The sequence below is a fragment of the Macaca thibetana genome, chromosome 20 (genome assembly GCF_024542745.1).
Source record: "Macaca thibetana thibetana isolate TM-01 chromosome 20, ASM2454274v1, whole genome shotgun sequence".
Lineage (NCBI taxonomy): Eukaryota > Metazoa > Chordata > Mammalia > Primates > Cercopithecidae > Macaca > Macaca thibetana.
In genome coordinates this window covers 61232343-61259153 of record NC_065597.1, presented here as the reverse complement: position 1 = coordinate 61259153, position 26811 = coordinate 61232343, and the positions used below count along the sequence as shown (strand labels likewise).

Sequence of the window (26811 nt, the reverse complement as noted above, 5' to 3'; positions counted from 1 at the left end):
TGTGTATTTATATGCATTTTGTTTATGTAGACAATTAGCTTATAAAATGCTTCCTGTATTAAGGAATTACTTAAAATGTTTACACTTTTTTTTTTTAAGAACTTTCCACTACTGTCAATCAAAGACTTTTCTAACTAAGTTGATGCATTATGTTTATGAACAGGAAGACAACATAAGATATAGATTCCTTCCTAAACTGACTTATAGATTTACTGCAACTCCAGCAAAAATATTCCAACATTTTATTTTTTAAACAGCTTCTGTGGAACAGGGCTAACTCATAGGCAGTGTGTCCAGAGTTGGCCTCCAACATTTTAATTAAATATTGAAAAAAATTAAAAGTAAGAAAAAAAAATCTCAGTAGAAAACAACAGTGGTTGTGAGAGCCTGGGGCTGGTGCTGGGGCTGGAATGGGAGAGGAAGTTGACTACAAAGAGCGGGAGGGCATTTTGAGGGTGACAGAACTATTCTATATCCTGATTGCAGTGCTGATTACATTACTGCACGCATTTGCTGAGGCACAGAACTGTACATCATTTTATTATACATCAATTAAACCTCAGTTATTCTGGGAAACCTGAAAGATGAATTCTAAAATTAGAACAAAAGGGCCAATAATAGCTGGGACATTTCTAAAAAAGAATGGGAAGGGGGACTTGCTTTACTAGGTAAAAAAGCCTATTGGAAAGCTATAGGAATTGAGACAGTGGAGTAATGGTGCTGAGATAAACTGACCAATGGTACAGAATTCTAAGAGCCTAGAAAAACACGTATACATCTGTGAAACTTTGATTTGTGACAGAACGGTCGGGAAAAGGAAAAGCTGGAAAAATTGTTTATCCATAGGAAAAAAAAAAAAAAAGAAATTGGATTCTTAGTCACACCATGCCGAAAAATTCACTCCAGATGGATGAAGAGCTTAAATGTCAAAAGCAAACTCTGAGAACTTGAAAAGAAAATATAAGTGAGTATCTTTCTGAGCTTGAAGTAGGAAAGAATTTACGAAGATAGAAAAAAGGATAGGCATAAAAGAAAAGATCAATACGTTTGGCTACATTAATATTAAAGCCTTTGTCCATCAGAAGGCACTTTAAAGGGAAGAAAGGCAATCTATAAACTGGGAGAAGATATCTGTAAGACATTCAGCTGACAGGATTAGCACTAGAATACATAAAAACAGCCACAAATTAGTAAGGAAACAACTGCAGAAAAGTGGGCACAAGGCATGAGAAGCACGTACAGTCACTGCACAGGGGGAGGTGTGTGAGGCCAGTGGACATACGCAGAGGTGCTCAGCCACAGACAAAGGCAAATCATGACTATAACGAGACATGGCTCTATACCTACTGCGCTGGCAAAAATTACAAAAACATTAATACCAATTATTGGGAAGGTATAGAGCCACAGGATCCCCAGTGGTTGTACGACCATTTTGGAAAACAAGTCAGTGTTTTAAAGGTGATCATTCTCACTCCCTACGACCCTGCAATTTCACTCATGAATAATAAGAGATCAATACTAGAGTTTTCAAAAAACAACTGTTCATAACAGCTAAAAAGAAAGAGAAAGAGAGGGAGGGCTCCAAATCCTTATCCTTGGGTAAACGGACAAATCTGTGGTACATTCACACAATGGAATGCTGTCTAAGAGAAAATATGAGTGAACTACAGTTACACAGAATAAAATGGATGAATCTCAGTGATGTAACGGTGAATGATAAATGCAATCCCCCTCACGCCCCACAACACACATACATACACACGTGGTGGGGGTGTGTATGAGAGGGAGAACAAAAAATAGCAAGAAGATGATCAGCACAAACTTCAGTAGAATAGCTGGTGCTGGAAGGGAATCAGGAGAACTAGACAGGAGAAGAATAATAGGTAGATGTAATTTATTAGTAATGTTTTAATTCTTTGGTTGAGTGGTAGTTTCACAGATGTTCATTACGTTTTAAACAAACAAAATTTCTAGCGTGCCTGTAATCCCAACTACTCGGGAGGCTGAGGCAGGAGAATTGCTTGAACATGGGATGTGGAGGTTGCAGTGAGCCGAGATCGTGCCACCGCACTACAGCCTGGCAACTGAGCGAGACTCAAAAAAAAAAAAAATTCTGGCTTTTCCATTGTTTACCCTGTCCAACTACTAAAGGCCACTTCCAATACAATCTGCTTAAGTGAGAAGGTCTCTTTAAGATTAGCTCAAACTTACTCCTGTTTCAACGTCTTCGGTCCCATGGAAGTGGAGCCCCTGAGTGGGACACGTGGTATAAATGTCTACTGTGGCTCAGATGCCAGACTTCAGCCTTGCTTGGCGGCCAAGGGCGTTTTTGCAGTCTGCTTCTTAGAGGGCTGAAACTAGTTTATTGTAGCAACTGTTTGGGGCTGGGGAGGGTGTACTAGGAAACTGCTCAAGCAGTTACACACCATTAGTCCTGCATTTTTTGCCATGGCCATTCTCAGCAAACATCAAGTTCTCAATGTCTAAGGGAATTGCCTATATTCGTATTAATCCAATGGTTACAACAAAGAGGACTGGACATGGTGGCTCATGCCTGTAATCCCAGCAATTTGGGAGGCCAAGGCCAGCGGATCACTTGAGTCCAGCAGTTCAAGACCAGCCTGGGTAACATGGTGAAACCCTGTCTCTACTTAAAATACAAAGATTAGCCAGGCATGCCTGTAGTCCCAGATACTTGGAGGGGTGAGGCAGGAGGATTGTTTGAGCCTGGGATGTGGAGGTTACAGTGAGCTGAGATTGTGCCATTGCACTCCCGCCAAGTTGACAAAGTAAGACCCTGTCTCAAATAAATAAATAAATAAATAAATAAATAAATAAATAAATAAATAAAAATAAAACAAAACCAAGAAAGAGAACTATTTATTGGCTATTTCCTCTGTTAGCAGAGAAAATCCTGTCAGCATTATCCTAGCTTTATAGATAAGGACACTGAGACTCATAAAAAGGGACTGTCCCAAGGTCCCAAAGATTACACACGTGTAGGCTGGGACCCCAACCAAAGCCTACATTCTTTCCACTACACCACATGCACTGGAAGGGACCCGGTTTGTGTCACGCAGAGTTAACACAGGCATACATCTGTCTGCAAGGAAGCAGAGTGTCCATCTCTCCACCCAACAGCTTTGTGCAAATGCTAGAAGGAGTCCCTGTGTGATAACCTGGTGTGTTACTCCACGATCAGAAGTGGTGTGTGTCAAGAGTGGCCTCTGCCTACTTCACAGGCCCAAATCCTACTCCTCTAATACCAGCGTGTGCCTTAATGTCAAAGGTGCCCTCTCTGACACCCTTTAAGATGGCCTCTCCTTATTCCCCTCAGAGCAATCACCAGCCTGAGGCCCTAAATCACCACACTGTCATTTCCGATTGTCACCCCATGCCTGGATGACACCAAAGGTTGCTTTGTGTTTGTTTGCTTATTTAAATATGAATATATTAGATACAAAAGTTTTTTCATGTTCCATAAAGTTTTGATCAAGTTTAAATTTACAACAGATAGACAGCCTCTCCAATTTACCATATAGAGAATGGATGGTTTTATCAGATTTTGCAAAAGGGCAAACTTTAAAATCTTTAAAGAAAGATATTAGAAATAAAGGAAAACAGAAATACCCAACCCTAATGGTCATTATGAACATTTTCCAAAATGATCTGAGATGTATTTCCCCTCAACCCAACTAAGGAACTAGGCAGATACTAAGTTGCAAAGAGGAATCAGTGATCTAACAGAAACATGGTAAAATGAAGGTATTTCCAACATGCCCAAAGAAGTAAAAATGGGCAGGCAAGCCCAGAAAATGACAGCCTTCCTTTCCACCCTCTCTAGTCCATCCTTCCCCTGCTGACATGATCCATTCTCTTCTGTTAAACCCTTCAGCATCTTCAAGATAAAGTGCAAACTTGCTGGTACACCCAGCCAGTGTACCAGCAAGTTTGCCTCAATAATAACCCAGTTCTGTCCAGCCCTTTCATCTCAGTTCTGTTTTCCCACATTTATTTGTCTCCCAAACAGGGCCAGGTGCCCTTTGAGGGAAGGGATTATACATTATTCATTTCTGTAGCACCTGGGGTTTACCATAGTAGTTTTCCAGGAATTCAATATACGATTATAGGAAGAAAGGAAGAAACAAAACTTCAGGCCAGACGTGGTGGCTCATGCCTGTAAGCCCTGCACCTTGGGAGGCCAAGGTGGGAGGATCGCTTAAGCCCAGGAATTTGAGACCAGCCTGGACAACATAGTGTGACCGCATCTCTACAACATAAAAAATAAAAATAAATTAGCTGGGTGTGGTGGTGCACACCTATAGTCCCAGCTACTCTGAAGGCTGAAGTGGGAGGATCACTTGAACCAGCAAGGTTGAGGCTGCAGTGAGCCGAGACTGTACCACTGTACTCCAGCCTGGGCAACACAGTGAGACCCTATCTCAAAAAAAAATGAAATAAGTAAATAAATAAATAAATGAATAAATAAAAACAGCTTTTATGTCTGCTGGCAGCCTGTTTCTACTCAAGAGAAAAAACAAGCCAGCATGAGGATACAAACTTACACATTTTTCAGTTAAAAAATCCCATGTTGAAGCCTGGTATGTGAAAAAAGTGCCTGGACTGGAAACTGGAGGCCCTGGCTCTGGCTCTAATGGGCAGCTTTGCCTGGGCAGGAAACAGGTCACCGTCACTGACAGCAGAGGCTGACCCACCTGCCTGCTCACACCGTTAGGAGCCAGAGCTTGGGATTCCTTGTCCTTCATGCTTCCTTTCATACCATGGGTGTTTCTCCAACAAAGGCTAATTATGTTTTTTAAAAAGTCCTGAGGCTGGAAGAGTGGAAACTAGGGCAGTGAAAGAGATCCGAGCCCCATAAAAGGGACAGACAGAACTACTGAAGATAATGGAGGACGGCATTCCTTCCTCTCTGCTTTTTCAGGGCCTCCATGACAGCGCCTGACCCATGAGAGGCACTCAGGAAAGGAAAGGAAATGAACCAAGGAAAGGAAGTAGGCTCAAAGGGCCGTGCTTACAGAGACGCAGAGTGCAGAGGAACCTGCAAGAGCAGCGAGGTGTCTACAGACAGCTTCCACAGATCCCATTGCCTGGACCCTCACCACGGTGAGGGCAGGTGCTGTTATCAGCGCTTCACTGACAAGGCAGAGAGAAAGTTCCATTGGCACCCAACTAGGATGTAGCAGAACAGGGCAGGGTGTGATCTTGGTTCTGTCACTTAGAACAAGTCAGGCCCTCCACTCTGCTACCTCCCCATCCTTCCCCTCAATTAAATATGGACAGGCATGCATGCCGGCCACTGTTCCCACGTATCACTTCACTTTACAGTTCTCCAATTAAGGCCATGGAAGTGGCAAAGAAAAGTCTTTACAAACTAGACATGAAGACAATGGTTGTTTAATTATTTAAAACCTACCCAAAGGGAAGCCACAAAGTCAAATGGGAAAACCACAGGCTATGAGGCCACACAGGCCTGGGTTCGAATCCTGCCCAAACCTTAAGTTGTCTGGGGTGAGTTACCTGCCTCCCTGGACTTCTCTTTTTTATCCATAAAACAGACATATCCACCTACCTTACAAAGCTTTTACCACAGGGCCTCAGACACAGTAGGTGCTTAATTAACAAGATTACTGCTGTTAAATCACAAATATATAATTCAGACAAAAAGAACTTTGCCAAAGCCAGTATAAGACATTCCGTTGCCCCGCATATTCCCAAACAACAACAAAAAACAAAAGAAACATTAAAAAAAAAAAAAGTCTGAACTATAAATTTCAAAATTTTCCGAGACCAAAATTAGTTAATTGATTTTCTCCCAACTCTCCTGAAACCACCTGTTAAAACATTCATCTCATTCATTCATTTATTATTTATTTATTTTTGAGACAGGGTCTCACTCTGTTCCCCAGGCTGGAGTGTGGTGGTGCAAACATGGCTCACTGTAGCCTCGAGCTTCTGGGCTCAAGCAATCCTCCCACCTCAGCCTCCTGAGTAGCTGGGACTACAGGTGCAGGCTACGACACCTGGCTGATTGTTGTATTTTCTGTAGAGACATGATTTTGCTATGTTGTCCAGGCTGGTCTCAAATTCCTAGGCACAAGTGATCCACCCGTGTTGGTCTCTCAAAGGGCTGAAATTACCAGCATGAGCCACTGTGCCCAGCCATCTCATTCAATAAACACTGGCACCGGGTACTGGGATGCAGCAGTGGGGAGCAGAGATTCCCTGACCTTAAGAAGCCCGCAATCTGGAGGAAGAGTAAAGGAGGCGAAAAGACTGGTAGAGGAACACCAAGTAGGCAGGAATCTAGGTAGGAAATAATTTTAACATGAGCAGGGGCAGCAGAAAAGGTGACAATAAATACAAGCTATTAACAAGCTGACTGAGGGTGGAAGAGCTACCGCTTAGGCTATAAGTTCCCAAGGCTATAACTGGCCCAAGCCAATTGCCTCAGCATTGAATGAATGATGTCACTAAGGAACCCTGCTTTGATTAGCCAGCCTGGTGTTTTTCTTTTTCTTTTTCTTCTTCATGGTTACAGGCTGAGAAGTCAGTCAAAAATTATTAAAGCCACCATTTATTAAGTACTTACTATAATGCTTGTAAAGAACTATGCTAACTACTTTCCAAACAAATACAGTTGACCCTCGAACAATACGTGTTTGAACTGCATGGGTCCACTTATATATAGATTATTTTTTCAACCTAACACATTTTGAAAACACAGTCTCTGAGGGATTCAAAACCTGCCTATATAGAGGGCCTCTCATACCCATGGGTTCTGCAGGACTGACTGTGGGACCTGAGTACGTGAGAATTTTGGTATACTCAGGGGTCCTGGAACCAATCTCTGGTGGACATTAATGAATGCCTGCATATTTCAATCTCACTTGTTCATTTGTTCATCTATCCATTCATTCATGAACAAACCATCTTCTAAAACTAGGCAGCTGAGGCTGAGAGTGACTCAGGGAGAGAAAGAGTGCACAGACTATCACCCGTGGGCTGAGGGTTAGAAAAGCAGCTTGCTCTGGAGTTTCCCATGGAGAAATGACCACACTGAGGGCTCACAAAAATTTCCCTAAGGAAAAGACACTTGGGTCTTTCCTGAGACAAGGGATGGGAGAGCAGATAGTGTAGAAATTCTGGAGGTGGGGAATTGTGATCCAGGCAGAAGGAGTACGAGGTGACTCATCTGAGAGAGGGACACAGTCTAGACTAAGGATGAATAACCGTAATAGAAAATCCTAGGGAGGAAGCAGAAGGGCTGGCGGTGCAGCCGGAGCGATGGGCAGAGGTGTGCCATGCTGAGGAGTTTAGTCAGGAGGGCCTTGTGGTCATATCTCCTCCTCCTGAGAAAGATTCTGGGAGATCAGCAGGACGCCAGGGTAATTGTAATACAAAGAGAAAGGGCAGTGGCTTGTTAGGATAGAAGAGGTGGGGACACAGAGAAACTACACAGTCCTCCGAGTCCTAGCCTGGACAGTGCAGGGTTGTACCATCTGGGACCAGGGAACAGGATAGTGGGAACACAGGAATGGGGTAGATGGTGGCTTTGAAGTACCTGGGAAACATCGGTGGAAATGTAGGAAGGGCAGAGAGAATCCATTTGGGAATCACTGGCATGAAGGTGGTTCGAGCCCCGAGAAAGGATGGAATTGCTGAGGAGAAGGTGCAGAATAAGCACAGAAGCCTCCAGACTGAACTTAGGAGCACCGGCCTTTAATCCTCATATGGATGGGGAGGGCAGGCATGAGAGCCTGGGAAGCTGTGGCCTGAAAAAGAAAAGGGCAAACCTAGGGATTCAGTAAAACATTGCTTCAAGGAGGAAGAAGAGGCCAGGTACGGTGGCTCACAACCGTAGTCACCAACACTTTGGGAGGACAAGGTGAGATGATCACTCGTGTTCATGGGTTTGAGGCCAGCCTGGGCAACACAGTGAGACTCCCCAGTTTCCACTAAAAAAAAAAAAATTAGCCAGGCATGGTGGTGCACACCTGTAGTCCCAGCTACTCAGGAGACTGTGCAGGAAGATCGTGAGCCCAGGAGTTTGAGGCTGTAGTGAGCTATGACCACACCACTGCACTCCACATTCCAGCCTGGGCCACAGAGTAAGACTCCGTCTCCAAAAAAACAAAGAAGTCAGGGTACTGAGCACTCAGGCAAGGTGAGAAGACTGCCTGGTGGGTGTGGCAAGGGGGTCAGTGGGTCTTCAGTAAGAACAGGCTCAGTGGTGTGGGGACCACAGCGAGAGGAGAGTGAGCGAGGAACCACGGCAAGGGTGGTGACTGCAGATGCTTCGAATTCTGAAAAGGAAGGAAAGATACGGGAGAAGAGGTGAGCTGGGGTTTGTGGGAGTTCTTCTGGACAGGTGGAAGGGATTCTGCCCATGGGTGGGCATGGATAAGATGTAGCACAAGGCCCCTGAGAAGGGACTTGGAGCACATGGTAGGGGCACATGTCTGACAGAGGCAAAGAAAGAGGGAGGTGTGTGCGTGGACAGCTTTGTGAATCTGGGGGCAGGAAGCTGCACCTGGGAGCTGGCGGTTTCCTCTGTAAAGGGGTCGAGGTCGGGGGAGGGGAGGGATCTTCCCAAAAGCACCAGGGCCGGAACCTGGGAAGACAGGAAGAGCAGAAGAGGCCATGGAGCTTGCACCTGATAATGTCCCTGCCAGAGATGTGACCTTCCAACTAGTGCTAACAATCTGCCCAATGCTCTTTTTCTCCTCAAAATCACCCCACAAGGTGGGTAACAATTCTACTTCCACAGTCAAACAAACAGGGGCTGAGAGAGGTTGAGCGGCCCGCCGAAGATGGTGATTCTGAAAGCAGAGCTGGGGTGTGAAGCCCGAGCTCCCTGACCCTGATGCAAGCTGCTGATGACAACTTGAACCTGCCCCTCAAAGCAGTCAACAGAGCCACTGTGCTCACACCCAGCCCAACACACAAAAGGCTTTCCCAAGTGCTGACACAGTAGCTTAAAAAGTGGGTAGTGAAGTGCAGAAAGTAAGAAGGAATTTATGATGGCATCAAGTAGAAGCAGATGGGAGTTCAGAAAAAAGTTTAGAACTATTACTTAAAGAAAAAAAAAAGCAGATGAAAACCTTCTTTTTTTAAAAGACGAAACACAACTTAAAATAGACTTGGGAAGCAATTCCATACTTAACAGTCTTGAGGAAGTTGACAGACAGCTGAAAGACCTAAGCAATTTACAACATTCTTCACACTTCATGGGAGAAAATTAAGATTGATGTCTCAACTACACAAGAATAATTTAAGGTAAAATCAAAGATCTGCTAGATCATGTGAAATGGCAGATCCTAAACGTCAAGAAGTCTGAATAAATTCCACTCCAGGGAAGACTAAATAGTACACGGTTTAGTTAATGCTGTATCTTTAAGGTCTGCTTATTACATATCATAAAGAAGTACAAACAGATACCAATCATGGTTTATAGGGAGGTTACTAAGCACCAGGTACTCTACTATCTCTAATCCTAACACGTTATTCTATATCCTAACACGTTAATCTATTTTCTTCCATCTCTAATCCTACCCCTGTAAAGCAGTCTTATTTTGAATATGACAGAACAGTGCCTGAGACATGTTAAAATAACTTGCCTGATGTCACCGTGCTGGACTGCCATGCACAGCCAGTACTTAACCTGTTGTTGACGCCCCTTCCCCTGCCTGAGGGATTCCCAATTTAATGCCAGCATACAGCCTGCAATAGGTTTTAAATTGTAACAGTATCACTAAACAATACCTACTTATATTACGTGAAACCCACTCTGGTATGTCCTTTTCGTCGACTTTCTCCCCTCTTTTTTTTTAATGCTGGCACCTACCAGCATTGATTTCCTGACCCACGAAACAGGCCCTGCCTGACCTGAACTCTATAAAACACCACAGCTCACTGACACCCACCATTCAAAACAGCATTACTATGCGACAATGTGCTTTGTGTTCTAAAAGGTTAATCAACAAAAGAACATTTAGGACACAACCTCATCACAGCCTGCGTGTAACTGAAGCGCTGGCTGGAGGTAGTGGCTGCATCTACAGATTCAAGTTGGGTCCTTTCAACTGGACTAGTTCTCAGGAACTTCGGATGCCAGGTACAAATATATACCTAACAGGCATACACACGCCTGCATTGAGACAACACTTTTGAACCTAGCTAACTTTGGCAACTTGTTGGGCTGTTTGTGAAGTATTAAATCTGCCACAATATTAGTGATACGGTGATAAAGCACAGTGCTCCATGTTTCTTCTACTTCCCATAGCCATGTATGCAAACAGCCTGACAGAGCAGCACATATTTTAAGGCTTATAGGTTTTGGCAGCTGAAGAGCGTAGTCTGTTTGTGAGTAAGCTAATATAGGAGCTGCTGGGCTGCACTATTTACACTTTCATTAAATGTGCCTCTGTGGATGTTTTGAAGTGGTTTTCATCTGATAATAGAATTTACTCGCCGGGTGCGGTGGCTCACGCCTGTACTTTGGGAAGCCAAGGCAAGTGGATCACGAGGACAGGAGAGCGAGACCATCCTGGTCAACAGGATGAAACCCTGTCTCTACTAAAAATAAAGAAATGAGCTGGGCATGGTGGCATGTGCCTGTAATCCCAGCTACTCAAAAGGCTCAGGCAGGAGAATCGCTTGAACCAGGGAGTCAGAGGTTGCAGTGAGCTGAGATGGTGCCATTGCACTCCAGCTTGGCAACAGAGGGAGACTCCATCTCAAAAAAAAAAAAAAGAGAATTTACTTACACCTCATGACTCAGCTTATTCATTAACCAAGTGAAACCCCCGAGGAGAGGAGGGGAACTGGAGAAACAGAATGATGGGTCCTTATCAGCCAAGCAGAGCTGAGCTAGCTCACCTCTGAGGTGAGTCATGGCCCCTCGGAGGGAGGGTGTTGGTCACCAAAAGCAGCTTCTCCCAACCTATTAAAGAGAGAGTCACAGAAATTCCATATCAATTGTAAATGGGACAATTTTGTCTCTGGTTCCCTTTAACCATCCCTTGCCATGCTCCCAGCATTGGAAGCACTCAGCGCTTTCCTGATGGTGCCAGGATGCTGCACTATGAACAAGAGTCCTCTTCCTAGGCCTGCCTCTCACCTCTTCCCACCCGCTAGCCCTGCAATCCACCTACAGATGCAGAGCAGCTCCAGGTCACATCACACACGATCTGTCACCACAAAGAAGGTTTGAAAAAATGCCAACACCACCTCCTTGAACACCAGGCCAGATCCTCCGTGCCTTCATGGAGCCCTGTGCCTGTGCTTCCCATCCTCTGTGGAGAGAGAACAGTTTATTTTAAAGGAAGGGAATGAAATCCTCTCTCCAGACTACAGGTTGCCTTGGGACGATGAAATGTACTTGTTGTAACTGGCAATATTTGACTTCGGAAGAGTCACACTTCTTAAAAAAAAAAAAAAAAGAGTCACACTTCTCCAAAAGGGAAATGGATAAAGAATGAAGATGTTATTTTTATTTTTCACATCAATTTTACTCTTTGCCTTGATGAGGCAATGTGCCCAATGACTAATTTATTGTATTGGTGAGTTCTGTCTAGAACCTACACACTGAAACCCCGAGGATCACCAAATGTCCCCGAATGGTGGCGCAAATCTGAGTAAGAATTGTTTTGATTTTAAAGTCCCATCCTGCCTGGGCATTTAACACAATGATTCTACACTTATATTGTTATTTCTGCTTTTAAATGACCACATCATTTCCTTGTGGATTTGGGATTTTAGGAGGACTATTCTAGCTCTTTATTTTCTTTTTCCTTAAGTAAGCTGCTTCCCTGTTACAGGGGCTGTTGCTGCTGACATCAGACCTAAAAACAGCATTCAGATCTGAACTGGAGCAAGTTAGGCCGCTAGGAGAAGCAGCATGATGAGTGACATTACTCTTGAGTCTAACACAGGTAATACAGAGGGGTGGGAGAAGGAGAAGGAAGAGAGAGAGAGAGAGAGAGAGAGAGAGAGAGAGAGCGGGACAGAGAGAGGAAGTGGGAGGAGACAGTGAGCCTGCACGAGAATCAGGGAGAGCGAACTTTTCACATTTGCTGAGAAACTGTTTTTATCAATAGAAGGTTGCAACTCCCAAACTTCAAAGAAGTAACAAGTTCTTCACCACTCCTGGACATTAAAAGGATCTGTGAAATTCTCTGCCAGCAGGAGAATAGGATTTTTAAAAAAGTGATACTGGCATTGTTCAGCTTTCCAGACTCAAGTCATTAAATCTCTAAATTGTTCTAAGTATTCATTTTGCTTTCTACATTCTAAAGAGAAATTAATGTAGAGCTTTTTTGTCTATTTAAACATTTGTTGTAAAACCAACCGGTTAGATAAAAAAGTCAAGCCAAAAAGAGATAAATATAAAACACTAAAACAAGCCAGGTGAAGAGGCACGTGCCTGTAATCCCAGCTACTCAGGAGGAGGAGGCGGGAGGATCACTTGAACCCAGGAGTTCAAGTCCAGCCTGGGCAACAATGGGAATCTTGTCTCCAAAAATTTTTTTAAATAAAAACAATATTAATGCAATGGCAAGTGTGATATTATAACATGTCAAAGTATTTTTGAATATTTTATAACATCATATTTTAAAATTCTCAGTGACCTGAGAGTTTCCTACAATGTCAAAATACTCAACACAAATTAGGAAATTGAAAAACAACTTCTGAAAGTCATGTATACGTATAGCAGAACACAGAATGTTTTCTTTCATTTTTTATTTTTTGAGACCCAGTCTCACTCTGTCACTCAGGCTGGAATGTAGTGTCACAACCATGGTTCACTGCAGCCTCAACTTCCCAGGATTAAGCTATCCTCCCACTTCAGCCTCTCGAGGAACTGGGACTACAGGAGCATGCCATCATGTCCGGGTAATTTTTAAATTTTTTGTAGAGGTGGGATCTTACTATGTTGCCAGGGTTGGTCTTGAACTCCTGGGCTTAAGGAATTCTCCCGCCTCCGCCTCCCAAAGTGCTGGGATTACAGGTGTGAGCCGCTGTGCCTAGCTTAGAATGGTTTCTGATTGATAATGGAACGCTGTAAATTTTATCTTTTACTTTTTTTTTTTTAGACAGGGTCTCACTATGTTACCCAGGCTGGAGTGCAATGGCTATTCACAGGTGTGATCACAGCTCACTGCAGCCTCAAACTCCTGGATTCAAGCAACCTTCCCAAGCAGCCAGGGCACAGGCACGTGCCACCAACCCTGCCTACTCTTGTGGTTTTTATAAAGTACTCTCTACATTTCTTTCCCTAGAAAAAAATATTACCACCCTTTAGATTCTAATTCTAAAGTCCTACATCTAATGCCTCTAGCATAAGCAAAATCTCATTTTAAAGCATGTCTAATGAATGAATTTGCTTCTACTGCCTTTGCATATGCTGAGATTTTGATGGAGGAAAAAAAAAGTACCTGAAAGCAGCTTTCGTGGAACCCAGCTCTAAAGCTCCACAAACCACATTTTTCCAGTGAGCTCACAGATAGCACCCTGTGTCCTATGCCAGCTTAGGGCAGCAGTTAGAGGCCTTTACCAACAGAAAAGAAAAAGCCTAGCTTGCTTCTAAGGCTACACCCAGATCTGTTCTGCCAAAATCAAATCTGTGGCAAGCAGGTCCATTGCTACAGACTCTTCTGCTATGAGGCACGCAGGGAAATAGTCCAGAGGTCTGAATAGCAAATGAAATAATTTTAACTAATATAAAAAAGACCATCTTTTCAGTAACTAATTCCCTCGAGGACATGATATGGAAGTCAACTATCCAGCTTCCACCTTTACATAGTATACAAATGAGAAAAGCGAGCAGGTTGGTTGCAGTGGCTCATGTCTGTATCTCAACACTTTCAGATTATTTGAGCCTGCCCAGGAGTTCGAGACCAGCCTGGGCAAAAGAGTAAGACCCCATCTTTACCTAATAATAATAATAATAATAATAATAATAATAATTAGTCCGGAGTGGTGGTGTGCGCCTGTAGTCCCAGTTACTTGGGACGCTGAGGTGGGAGGATCACTTGATTGCATCACTGCACTCCAGCCTGGGAAACAAAGCAAGACTCTGTCCCAAACAAACAAACAAACAAAAATAGAAAGAAAAAGGGAATGAATGTTAAAATGTAGGCAGAGGCATGAAAACTAGAAAAAGAAAGTCAGCTTGCAGAGCCAAGTTTATCTTTTACCCCACCGTGATGTGGTTGGCCAATAGTTGATAGAAGGCTTTTTGGTATAGTAGGTAGAAACAAACCCCACCCTCAGGTTACCAGGCAATGTGCCACCATGTTATTAAAGCTGTCATGGTGAGAGTCCCTGGGCAGGCAGCCCGCTGGAATGCTGAGTCATCTGTTCCCCCGCTCACAGCTGGCATTCTCCCCAGCACATGCTCTGCCCACAAGCATGCTCTTTGGTGAATGCATTAGGAAGTAGTTACCTGAATGTATCCTGAAAATCACAGACAAGGCACTAAAACCACACCCATTGGAGCCTGTTCTGTCACAACTCAAGCCAGAGTGCAGGCATAAATCACTGCCATTTCTGGAAATAGCACAGGCACACCTTGCACTCAGCTCTCTAGAGGCCTTAGCTAAATGCTGTTTAGATTATTTTTTTAAAATGTTTTTTTGACTGGTTCAGGATTTAAAAGAGTTAACAAACATCATATGAGCAGAAGGCACAATGGAATGAGTGTGCATACTCTGGGGCAGACAGCTCTACTATTGGAAGGCCACATGCCTCTCTGGGCAACTGTTTTCTTATCTTTGAATTGAGGTGCTTTCCACAGTTGGTTTCAGGGAAAGCATCTAAGACTGGAGTCACAACAGAGTATTCATGCGTGGGGAAAGGGGTGGGGACGCTAAAGTTGAACTTTGCTTTTAGTTAAAATTACCCTTGAAACTTCTTTCTTCACACTGGAGAACATGCGTCTCTCAGCGAAGCCAACACAGCTGGTTTTTCCAACACACTACTGGTTCTCCTCTAGCACATCAGAGGAAGAAGATGGCTTGCATGTGAGCACCATGTTATTAAACACACATGCACACACATGCATGAACACACACTGTTTATAACTAGCAAGAAGCCCGCTACAAGAAGAGTGTGAAAATTGATATTCACAAGGAAGGGGCAGAATCTACATCTCCCATTTCATCTCCAACTCACTGGAATACATACTTTTGCTGAGTGGAGTGACAAGCCAAACCAGTCTCACACCCTAAAAAACAATTAGCCTCATCAAGTACATTTGAATTCACACAAGTTTTACAATGTTACGATGTAACTCTACTTGGTACCTAGCAAATACATGATCTAAGCCTCTGTGCCTGTCCTCTGATCACACGTACCCAAGCTAGTTCTCTGAAGACAAGGAAGATGTTTTAGCTATTCTATACCTGCAGTGATATTTCTCCAGGAGAGAACAGCTAATACAGCTACTTCTCTCTGCTTCCGAACAGCCCTGGGCTTGCAATTACTACAAGCCACTGAAGAACCATGGCTTAACTTCTCAGGACATGGATTTTACTAGAGATCAGGGAGGAAAAATTAAATAATTAATCTGGCAATTTAAAAAAATAGTATTAAAGTAAAATGGACATATTGTAGAATAGCTTTTAAAAAATTATGACAATGGTTTAAATAAAATATAAGACTGTAGAGAAATTTCAACTCGTGCCCCGCCCTCACTCCGCTGTGCCCCTGAGTGCTCCTATCTGCTCTGCTTTGGTGTTGGGGGGCTTCATAGAAGTTTGAGAATAACCTCCTCCCACAGAGGCACTGATGTTAGCTGAATGGATTCTCCTTTCTGGGGAATGAGAACACCAGAAAGGAGAAGAGACTCCCACCTTCTCTTCTTGGCAGCAAGGAGGTGAATGTAATGTCCATACAAGGGTAGTTTACACAGGTCAATTTGTACTCTAGGTGCACAAACAACACTTAGGAAGCTGTAAGGAATTCTCTGTGGTTAGAAGCAATTCTGAAAAGAGCTGACTCATATGAGAAAAGGGTAATGCAATATCTATTTCTTTTAGCAAAGGTGATAGAAATGCACGAATCATGAATATGTCATGCAAGGAAAGATGAGGGCAGCCTAAGCTGAGAAGGTGTTCAAATAAATCTCTTGTTTGAAAGGGATTATGATACCACTCTTTTCCCTGCCTACCTGTTGACAAAACAGAAAGGTGGGAATCCTGTCTTATAAATTCAGGTTCTGGCCCTCATTCGCCCTACAAGTATTTCTTGGCCAAGGTGAAGTGGTCACTCGTGCATCTACCAAAATGGTCTGGACCACTGACTGGGCAGGCTTTGAGCAGCACGGTCACCTGCCTTAGGTGGTAGCTATCATTCCCTGAGATTATATCACACGTAGTACACGCTGCCAGTGCTGTAGGCTCTGTTACCCTCACTTTATAGAGAAAACTGAAGACCCTGTTGAATGACTTGTCCAAAGTCTTGCAACTGGTATAAGGAGAACTGGAATACAAATTCAAGATGTTTCGATCCCACATGGCTGCAAGGAGCTGATGTCAAGGAAGATACAAAGTAATGACCACCTACTCTGCTAGCAGATGGTAGTAAGCTGTTCTTAGAAGCAGTGAACCAAGGGCATGATATCAACAGTCCTTGTGTGTGCATTCTTCAGCAGAGAGGTCTACTGACTGTCAGTGAGTGTTCTGTCTAAACGAGAAGGGGCTTAGAGAGGATCATATCCTTTGACCTAGTAATTCCTCTTTTAGGAAACCATCTGAAAACAATCTGAAATGATGACTAATTTTTAATGCACAAGGATATACAAATTTTTGAATTAAAAATGTTTTTAAAACACAAACAAATGGTTAATAGTAGGAGAACAGTTAAATTATGCTATTCATATTCATTAAAAATTATGTGAGGTTGAAGTGGGCTGGCACGGTGGCTAACACCTGTAATCCCAGCACTTTGGGAGGCTGAGGTGGGGATATCATGAGGTCAGGAGTTGGAGACCAGTCTGGCCAACATGGTGAAACCCTATCTCTAATAAAAATACAAAAAATCAGCCGGGCATGATGGCGTGCACCTGTAATCCCAGCTACTCGGGAGGCTGAGGCAGGAAAACAGCTTGAACCCAGGAGGCGGAGGTTGCAGTGAGCAGAGGTTGTGCCATTGCACTCCAGCCTGGGTGACAGAGCAAGACTTCATCTCAAAAAAAAAAAAATAATAAAATAAAATAAAATAAAAATTATGTGAGGGAGAAAGTAGGGAGAGGGAAGGAAAAAATATGCTTTCAAGAGAATAATAAACAAGCAATACATAATCAATAAATTCTCTGGCTAGTTATTTGGGAAAAAGTAACATGAATGCCTCTCTCATAGGTTATATCATTGATTCAATCAACAAATATTTGCTGATCACCTACTATTTTAGGCACTGAGAAAAACTTACAATAAAAAAATCTTTGCCCTCCTAAGACAATTCGTTGAGCAGTACAGTTTCACATGTGTATTTTCCTACATGTATGTTAAGCCTCCATTTAAAAGTTAAAATAAAAAGCCTGACTTCATGGATTTTACATCCTAATGGTGAGATACTGACACTAAAAAGTAAAATACACAGTGTACGTGCAGTGCTATGGAGAAAACAAAAAGCAGGCAGTACTGAGATGTGGGTTGTGATTTTAAATTAAGTGGTCAGGGAAAGTCTTACTGATAAAGTTACCACATAACAATGCAAGATGCCAAATTTCAGATAAATTACATATTATTATTTAGTATACCATGCAATATTTGGGACATAGCTATTTTAAGCAAAATCTGGCAATCCTACTTACTGAAAGTCAAGTGAACAAATCTCATTCCTAATAAATTAAATGCTTAATGCTTCTGAACAGGACACTAAAGCCAGAAACTATGAAAAAATAAACTGACAGATATACTATGGAAAATGTAAAGCTTTGGTATAGCAACATAGACTAGATTAAGAAGAGCTGGGCACAGTGGCACATGCCTGTAGTCCCAGCTCCTCCAGAGGCTCAGGTGGGAGGACCTTGAGCTCAGGAGTTCAAGGCTGAGGCTGTAGGGTGCTATAATCACACCTGTGAATATTGGGTAATATAGCAAGACTTTGTCTCTTAAAATACACACGCGCGCACACACACACACACACACACACACACACACTGTACAACAAATCGGGACAAATATTTGCGAAATACAAAACTCAGGATTAATCTAAGCATCATTTTCTCCTATAAAATGAGGGGAAGGGGAAGATACCTGTAGTTCATACAATTACAAGGATTTCAGAACCGTGTCTTGTACCTAATAACCAATGGCTCATTAAATGTAATAAATGATAATCATGATGTAGGTGTACTTATAAATCAGCAAGAAAAGCACACAATTCACAAAATAATAACAACCAATTGAACTTTTGAAAATAATTCTAGTGTCAGCTTAGGCAACATGTGAAGTAAAATTTGAATGACATCCTTGCACTAAGAGGTCATAAAATTTCAAAAGCAATCCATGTTTTAAAAAAAATCATCAATGGACATTAATGCTGCTGGATGAAAGATTACTGAAGAACAGGGTTTCACAGTCTCTAAGTATTACCCAAAGAGTACTTATTTATTACAAAGCAGGAAGGCTACGATGGAAAAATCTGTGACCACTATTTACCTAAATGATGTCAAACCAAACATCAGCAATAACAGAACAAACTGATACCATGTGCCTTTCAGTGTGATGCACTGAAAAGAGCACATCAACTACGTGGTACTCCTGCCAAAAACATTTAATCTGAATCTTATCATGAGACAATCAGAAATATGCAAATTGAAGGACACTGTAAAACAACTGATCTGAACTCCTCAGAAAAATGTCAATCTTGTGAAAATAAAAAATAGGCTGGGGAACTGTTCCAGATTAAAGGATACTAAAGACTAAAGAACTATGATGACTAAAAGTAACACAGGACTTTGACTGGAGCTTGGATCCAAAAATAAAAATAGAAAAACTGTAAGGGACATTATTAGGACATTTGGGGAAATTTGATTACAGCATGGACATTAAATCATATCAAAATCATATCAGTGTTAAATTTCCTGAGTGTGATAAATATATCAGGGCAATATTTTTTAAAAGCCTGTGTTCTTAAGAGAAATACACTAAAATATTTTTAAACGAACCATTATATCTCTGACTCTCAAGTAGTTTAGCGATAAAAAACAAATACATGTATACATGTTCACATATGTATATATTATGCTTGTGTATATATGTGTGTGTGTGTCTGCAGAGAGGGAGATAGAACAAATATGATAGAATATTGCCAAGTTATCTATAGGTTTGAAGCTGAATGCAGTGGCACGAGCCTTTAGTTCCAGCTACTTGAGAGGCTGAGGCAGGAGGACTGCTTGAGCCCAGGAGTTCAAGTCCAGCTTGACCAACATAGTGAGACCTCACTGCCTTTAAAACAAGAAAAAGAGTGGGAGAAAATATCATTAAAAAATAAAATGCATGAGGTCTAACTCCAAAAACAAACAAAAAAGGAAAGAAAATGCATTCTCTCAGTAGTAATCAAAGAAATGCCAAGAAGAATGGTTTTGAAAAGACTTAATGTTGGAGAAGCATAACTAATATAACCTTCTTTAGGGGGTGATCTGATAATCTATAAGAAATTCTGATTCTGAAACTTTTTGTTGAAACCAGCTCTCTGACTATCATGTAATCAACAGAGGCCAAGTGAAGGCCAGGTGTGGTAGCTCATGCCTGTAATCCCAGCACTTTGGGAAGCCAAGGTGGGTGGATAGCTTGGGCCCAGGAGTATGAGACAGGCCTAGCCAACATGGCGAAACCATCTCTATTAAAAATACAAAAAAGGCATGGTGGTGTGCATCTGTAGTCCCAGGTACTCGGGAGGCTGAGGCGCAAAAATCACTTGAACCTGGGAGGCAGAGATTGCAGTAGGCCAAGATTGCGCCACTGCACTCCAGCCTGGGTGATGGGAAAAAAAAAAAGAGGCAAAGTGGAATTCTAGAGACTTTTAATTTCCCATTTGCAGTTCTTTCTTTCATATGAAATTCCTATGCCCAAAGAGGTTTGAGAGTAATAAAAATTGTAGTAAAAATAAAAAATAAATGAAAGATCCTATAATAAGAATACTGTTGAGTAAATAAATTATGGCATATCAACTTGATGGCTTATCTAATGCAGTCAGTTAAAATTTAAAATGATTTCACAGAGTTTAAACAGCTTGAGAACACTTCTCACAACTGTTAATGTGAAAAGCAAATATTCAAGTCCATCTATAGTATGATTACACCTACATAAAATAATGAAACATGATACTGTAATATGTCAGAATGTTATCATAATTATTTCTGGGTGATTATGTTTCTTTATTGTGTGTTTCCCAAATTTTCTGTCACAAATATGTACCTGTTTTATTTTTATAAATACTTTTTTATCCTGAAGTGGCAGGTCAATAAATAAATAACATAGACAGGCATGCAGGCAGGCAGGCAGACAGACATAGGACAGACAGACAGACAGACAGACAGATAGACAGACAGACAGATAGATAAATAGGCAGGCTGGGAACGGTGACTCACATCTGTAATTCCAGCACTTTTAGAGGCCAAGGTAGGGGGATTGCTTGAGGCCAAGAATTCAAGACCAGACTGGAGAGTAGAGTGAGACTCCCCTCATCTCTACACATAAAAAATAAAATAATAGTAGTAAAATAATTTTTTAAAAAAATAAATAAAAATAAAAGACAAAACATATGTAGCATTCCTGGACTCAGAACATAATAAAAGATTTTTATTATTATAGTGACTTGATTTAGAGGATCTGAAAAGTGAGTGTGGACAAATGCAGGCTCATATTCCCATAGTGAGATACTCTGTAATAACCAGAGAGAGTTTATAAAAATGAAACTTTAAAATAACTATAAACAGATATATCAAAAATTAATAAATAAGTGGGTAAATCTCTGTTCGGGGATCTCAGCTCTGAAGGCTGTGAGACCCCTGATTTCCACTTCACACCTCTATATTTCTCTGTGTGTGTCTAATTCCTCTAGTGCTGCTGGGTTAGGGTCTCCCCAACAAAGCGGGTCTCAGGAAGTGGCGCCCAAGGTGGGGCCTCAAATCCAGGTGGAAGCGTTGCCAGAGCCACAGTTGGAGAACGTGGAACTAGCTGGAGGACACCCGAGTATTCTTAAAGCAATCCCCACGGTGAGTAAGAAGGGGAGTTTGGAAGCGTCAGGGTAACAATGGGACAAGTGTGGACTCTCGTTTGTTCCGCCTTGGAACTTTTTCACACTGATGATGAGGAGAAAGGAGAGTATAGCAAAGTAACAGAAGAGGTTACAGAGCATGTTTATTTACCAGCTAAAGCTAAAGTGGCAAAGGAAGGAGAGGTTCATCCCTACCCTTCTGAACCCCCTCATTATTTTGAAGAAAAAGACCCTCCAGATCTTTCTTTTCCAGAGGACACTGGGTGAAAAGCAGTTGCCCCAGTGACTGTTCAAGCAGCGCCTTGAGCGACCACTCTCAGTTCTATTCAGGCAGGAATTCAGCAAGCTAGATGAGAGGGTGATTTAGAGGCTTGGCAGTTCCCTGTTAGAATACACTCCCCAGATCAACAAGGAAATATTATAGATACATTTGAGCCTTTTCCTTTTAAATTCAGGAAAGCACATTTAGTTCATTATATCAAGGCCTGTGGTGATATCGGAGGTAATCTGAATAAAGCTACTTTGTTGGCACAGGCAATGGCAGGACTGAGAGTGGATAAAGGAAATACTCTGTTTCCTGGAGCCTGTTTTAACTGTGGAAAGCATGGTCGTACTAAAAAAGAATGTAGAAAAAATCAGCGAGTCAGGCCACCAGATAGGGGAAAAAAGAAAAGTGCTGAGCTTGAAATATGTCCAAAATGCAAAAAAGGAAAACACTGGGCTAATCAGTGTCACTCTAAGTTTGATAAAGAAGGGAACCCGATTTCAGGAAACCCCATGAGGGGCCCGTCCCGGGCCCCATTCTAAACTGGGGCATTTCCAGCTCAGGCTATTTCCTCACCCCTGTAAAATGTCTGTCCCCCATCACAGCCGGTAGTGCTGCAGTAGATTTATGCTGCACAAAAGCTGTGAGCCTTCTGCCTGAGGAACCCCCACAAAAGGTCCCAACAGGAGTCTGTGGACCCTTGCCAGCAGGAACAATAGGATTACTTTTAGGAAGATCCAGTTTAGATTTAAAAGGGGGATATATACATACAGGAGTCATTGATTCAGATTACAATGGGAAAATTCAAATTGTTATATCTACTTCTGTTCCCTGGAAAGCAGAGCCAGGAAAGCATATAGCACAGCTCCTGATTGTGCTGTATGTAGGAATAGGAAAATGTGAAATTAAATGAACAGGAGGATTTTGAAGCACAAATAAACAAGGCAAAGCAGCTTATTGGGTAAATCAAATTACTGATAAATGTCCTACCTGTGAAATAACTATTCAGGGAGAGAAATTTAAAGCTTTGGTAAAAACAGCAGCAGACATTTCAATCATTTCTCTACAGCACTGGCCGTCTGCATGGCCAATCCAGCCCGCTCAATTTAACATAGTTGGGGTTGGTAAAGCCCCTGAAGTATATCAAATTAGTTATATTTTGCATTGTGAAGGGCCCAATGGACAACCTGGGACTATTCAATCAATTATAACTTTTGTACCTATAAATTTATAGGGAAGAGATTTATTACAACAATGGAGAGCATAAGTTCCAATTCCAGAACAATTATATAGCCCTCAAAGTCAACATACAATGCATGAAATGGGGTATGTCCCTGGTATGGTACTAGAAAAAAATTTGCAAGGTTTGAAAAAACCACTTCAAGAGGAAAGACAAAGTTCCCACCAAAGATTAGGAAATAATTTTTGATGGCAGCCATTGTTAAGCCTCCAGAACCTATACCTTTAAAATGGTTAACAGATAAGCCAATTTGGATAGAACAATGGCCGCTAAGTAAAGAGAAACTGGAGGCTTTAGAGAAGTTAGTTGCTGAACAATTAGAAAATGGGTACATAGCTCCAACATTTTCCCCTTGGAATTCTCCAGTTTTCCTAATTAAGAAAAAATCAGGTAAATGGAGGATGCTAACTGACTGAAGAGCCATCAATTCAGTTATACAACCTATGGGAGCATTACAGCCAGGATTGCCTTCTCCTGCTATAATTCCAAAAAATTAGCCTTTAATAGTCATAGATTCAAAAGACTGTTTTTTGTTTGTTTGTTTGTTTTTACTATTCCCTTAGCTAAGCAAGACAGTGAACAGTTTGCATTTCCAATTCCTGCAGTAAACAACCTGCAGCCTGCTAAGCGCTTTCATTGTTTTACAGATAGGTCTAGTAATTGTAAAGCTTCTTATTCTGGATTAAAAGGTAAAGTTTTCCAGACACCCTATACTTCAGCTCAAAAAGCGGAGCTTGTAGCTGTAATTGAGGTATTGACTGCTTTTGATATGCCTATTAATGTGATTTCTGATTCTTCATACATGGTTCATTCCACACAGTTAATTGAAAATGCTCAGTTAACGATTTCATACAGGTGAACAACTGATGACTTTATTTACCCAACTGCAAACAGCAGTTAGAAGTAGAATACACGCTTTTTACATCACTCACATTAGGGCTCATACACCTCTTCCAGGACCTTTGACTGAAGGGAATCAAATAGTCGATTGCCTAGTTGCTAATGCAATATCTAATGCTAGACGTTTTCATAATTTAACCCATGTTAATGCCTCTGGTCTCAAATGCAGATACAGCATTACCTGGAAAGAAGCTAAAGCTATTATCCAGCAATGCCCAACTTGCCAAATGGTACATTCCTCATCTTTTACAGGAGGAGTTCATCCTCGAGGATTGGAACCTAACACTCTTTGGCAAACGGATGTCACACATACTCCCTTGTTTGGGAAACTAGCTTATGTACCTGTATGTGTGGACACCTTTTCTCACTTTGTCTGGGCTACATGTCAATCAGGAGAGTTTTCTGCCTGTGTTAAATGTCACCGTTTGCAGTTTTGCGGTGATGGGCATTCCAACCTCTATTAAAACAGATAATGCCCAGGCTATACTAGCCAAGCTCTAGCTACATTTTTCTCTATGTGGAATATTAAACACATTACTGGTATCCCATACAATTCTCTCAAGGACAAGTCATAGTGGAAAGAATGACTCTCTCCCTAAAACAGCAGTTGCAAAAGCAGAAAGGGGGAAATAGAGAATATGGAACCCCACAGATGCAAATGAATCTAGTATTATTAACTTTAAATTTTTTGGGACTGCCCAAAGGCCAGATGTTATCAGTAGTTGAATAGCATCTACAGAAACCAGCCGCAAAGACAGAAGCAGAACAATTGATTTGGTGGAGAGATCCAATAACAAAAAGTTAGGAAATAGGTAAAATAACAACTTGGGGTAGAGGTTTTACTTGTGTTTCTCCAGGCCAAAATCAACAGCCGATTTGGATACCATCAAGATACCTAAAACCTTATCATGAGCTAGATGCCGAGGAAGAGATTCCAGGAGGATCCCAAGGACCCCCCAGTTGCAGCCACATCAAGACTGACGCTGAGGAAGACCCTAACTGTCACGAGCAACACCCGTCAAACACAGCCACCCACCCGGGGACAGATCAAGAAGCTGTCACAGAAGGCGGAAGAAAACCTGAGGAAAGCAGGACAACCAGTCACAATGAGTAATTTAATAGTACCTGTGATAGCAGTTATCATCACTGCTGTGAATATTCCTTCAACAAAGGCTGACACAGAGGACAGTTACACTTATTAGGCATACTTATCAATCTTGGCTGGTAATAATGCCTAGATGTAATCACTCTACAACACTGCTACACATGCTTTCTGATCTCAATATTTACCATAATAAATCTGCTCCTATAATTGAGGCATACCGCCTTCAAAAACCTATTTATAAACAAAATAGAACCCGGCCAGAAATAATGAACGTACTTGTTTAGGAAGATTGCACTGCAGAACAGACAGAGGTGTTGCACAACGATTCCTATGGAATCATTATTGATTGGTCCCCTAAGGGGATGTTTAGTTTAAATTGCACCTCTCAGTCTGCATGCCATGGCCACACTATGTTCAGCTGGTCTGAACAAAATGGTCACATGGTAGAAATGATAAGAAGTACGGCAAAAGTTCCTATTATCTGGAACCATGGTGGTATAGTGGCACCTCACCCTCAAATGATACGGCTCATTGCAGGAGCTAAACATAAGGATTTGTGGAAACTATTAATAGCTCTTAATAAGATCAACATTTAGGAAAGAATAAAAAAGCATCTAGAAAGACACTCTACAAACTTGTCTTTAGATATTGCAAAATTAAAGAATAAATATTTAAAGTGTCCCAGGCATACCTGACCTTAATGCCGGGAACTGGAGTGCTTGAAGGAGTTACAGATAAATTAGCAGCTAGTAAGCCATTAAAATGGATAAAAACACTTGGAAGCTCTGTGATTTCAATGATGATTGTGCTTTTAATCTGTGTTGTTTCTTTGTATAGTCTGCAGATGTGGATCCTGACTCCTGTGAGAAGTAGCTCACTGTGACAAAGCTGCCTTTGCTTTCATCCATTTGCAAATCAAATAAAGGGGACATGTTGGGAACAAGCCCCCCAAAATCTGGCCATAAACTAGGCCCCAAAACTGGCCATAAACAAAATCTCTGCAGCACTGTGACATGTTCATGATGGCCATAAAGCCCACGCTGGAAGGTTGTGGGTTTACTGGAATGAGGGCAAGGAACACCTGGCCCACCCAGGGCGGAAAACTGCTTAAAGGCATTCTTAAGCTACAAACAATAGCATGAGCGATCTGTGCCTTAAGGACATGCTCCCGCTGCAGTTAACTAGCCCAACATTTTCCTTTAATTGGACCCATCCCTTCATTTCCCATAAGGGATACTTTTAGTTAATTTAATATCTATAGAAACAATGCTAATGACTGGCTTGCTGTTAATAAATATGTGGGTAAATCTGTTTGGGGCTCTCAGCTCTGAATGAAGGCTGTGAGACCCCTGATTTCACACTTCACACCTCTGTATTTCTGTGTGTGTCTTTAATTCCTCTAGCACCACTGGGTTAGGGTCTCCCCAACTGAGATGGTCTCGGCAGAAATCCCTATAATTTCTGAATGCATGCAAATCAACATTGTAAGCTGACAATTTCCAACATTTGATAGAATTTAAAAATTATTCAATGTTGTATGTGGAAACGTGAAAAACAAAGATAATTTAAAAATTATTCTCAGGGATCGGGGCATGGTTGCTAACGCCTATAATCCCAGCATTTTGAAAGGCTGATGTGGGAGGATCACTTGAGGCCAGGAGTTCAAGACCAGCCTGGGCAACAAAGCAAGACCCAGTCTCTTAATTTAAAAAATATATATATTATTATTCAAAGTAAGTGGTTCTGAGAATAATAAAATTATTCTGAGAATCCAGAAGGTAAATTTTTTTAAAAGGTAAAATTTCCAAAGAAGCAGTTAAATTATAAACAAAATTATTCTGAAATAATTAAAATAACTCAGGTGACATCGACCACTGAGACTGACCTCTCAAGAAAGACACTCGTTTGCAATGAGAAAGGTATCTGTCTCCTACAAGGTTACATAGGTAATATGTTTTTGGCTTATGATAAACAGCTTGTTTGAGAAGCTACCTAAGAAAAGTATAAACCCTGTGTCAGCTATTTGTTAGACTTACTCATAGCCCCTGATGT

At 41.7% G+C, this 26811-nt stretch overlaps 1 protein-coding gene and 1 long non-coding RNA gene across 3 annotated transcripts in view; one reads left to right on the top strand and one right to left on the bottom strand.

Moving 5' to 3' along the window:
* Positions 1-26811, bottom strand: part of PARN (poly(A)-specific ribonuclease) — a 189496-nt gene that overhangs the window by 53512 nt on the left and 109173 nt on the right. The gene's annotated exons all lie outside the window — the stretch shown is intronic.
* On the top strand, positions 10060-25011 carry LOC126944554 (uncharacterized). The gene is made up of 4 exons (XR_007722104.1): positions 10060-10135; positions 11841-11954; positions 21094-21247; positions 24512-25011. It is a non-coding gene; the product is annotated as an uncharacterized LOC126944554 (long non-coding RNA).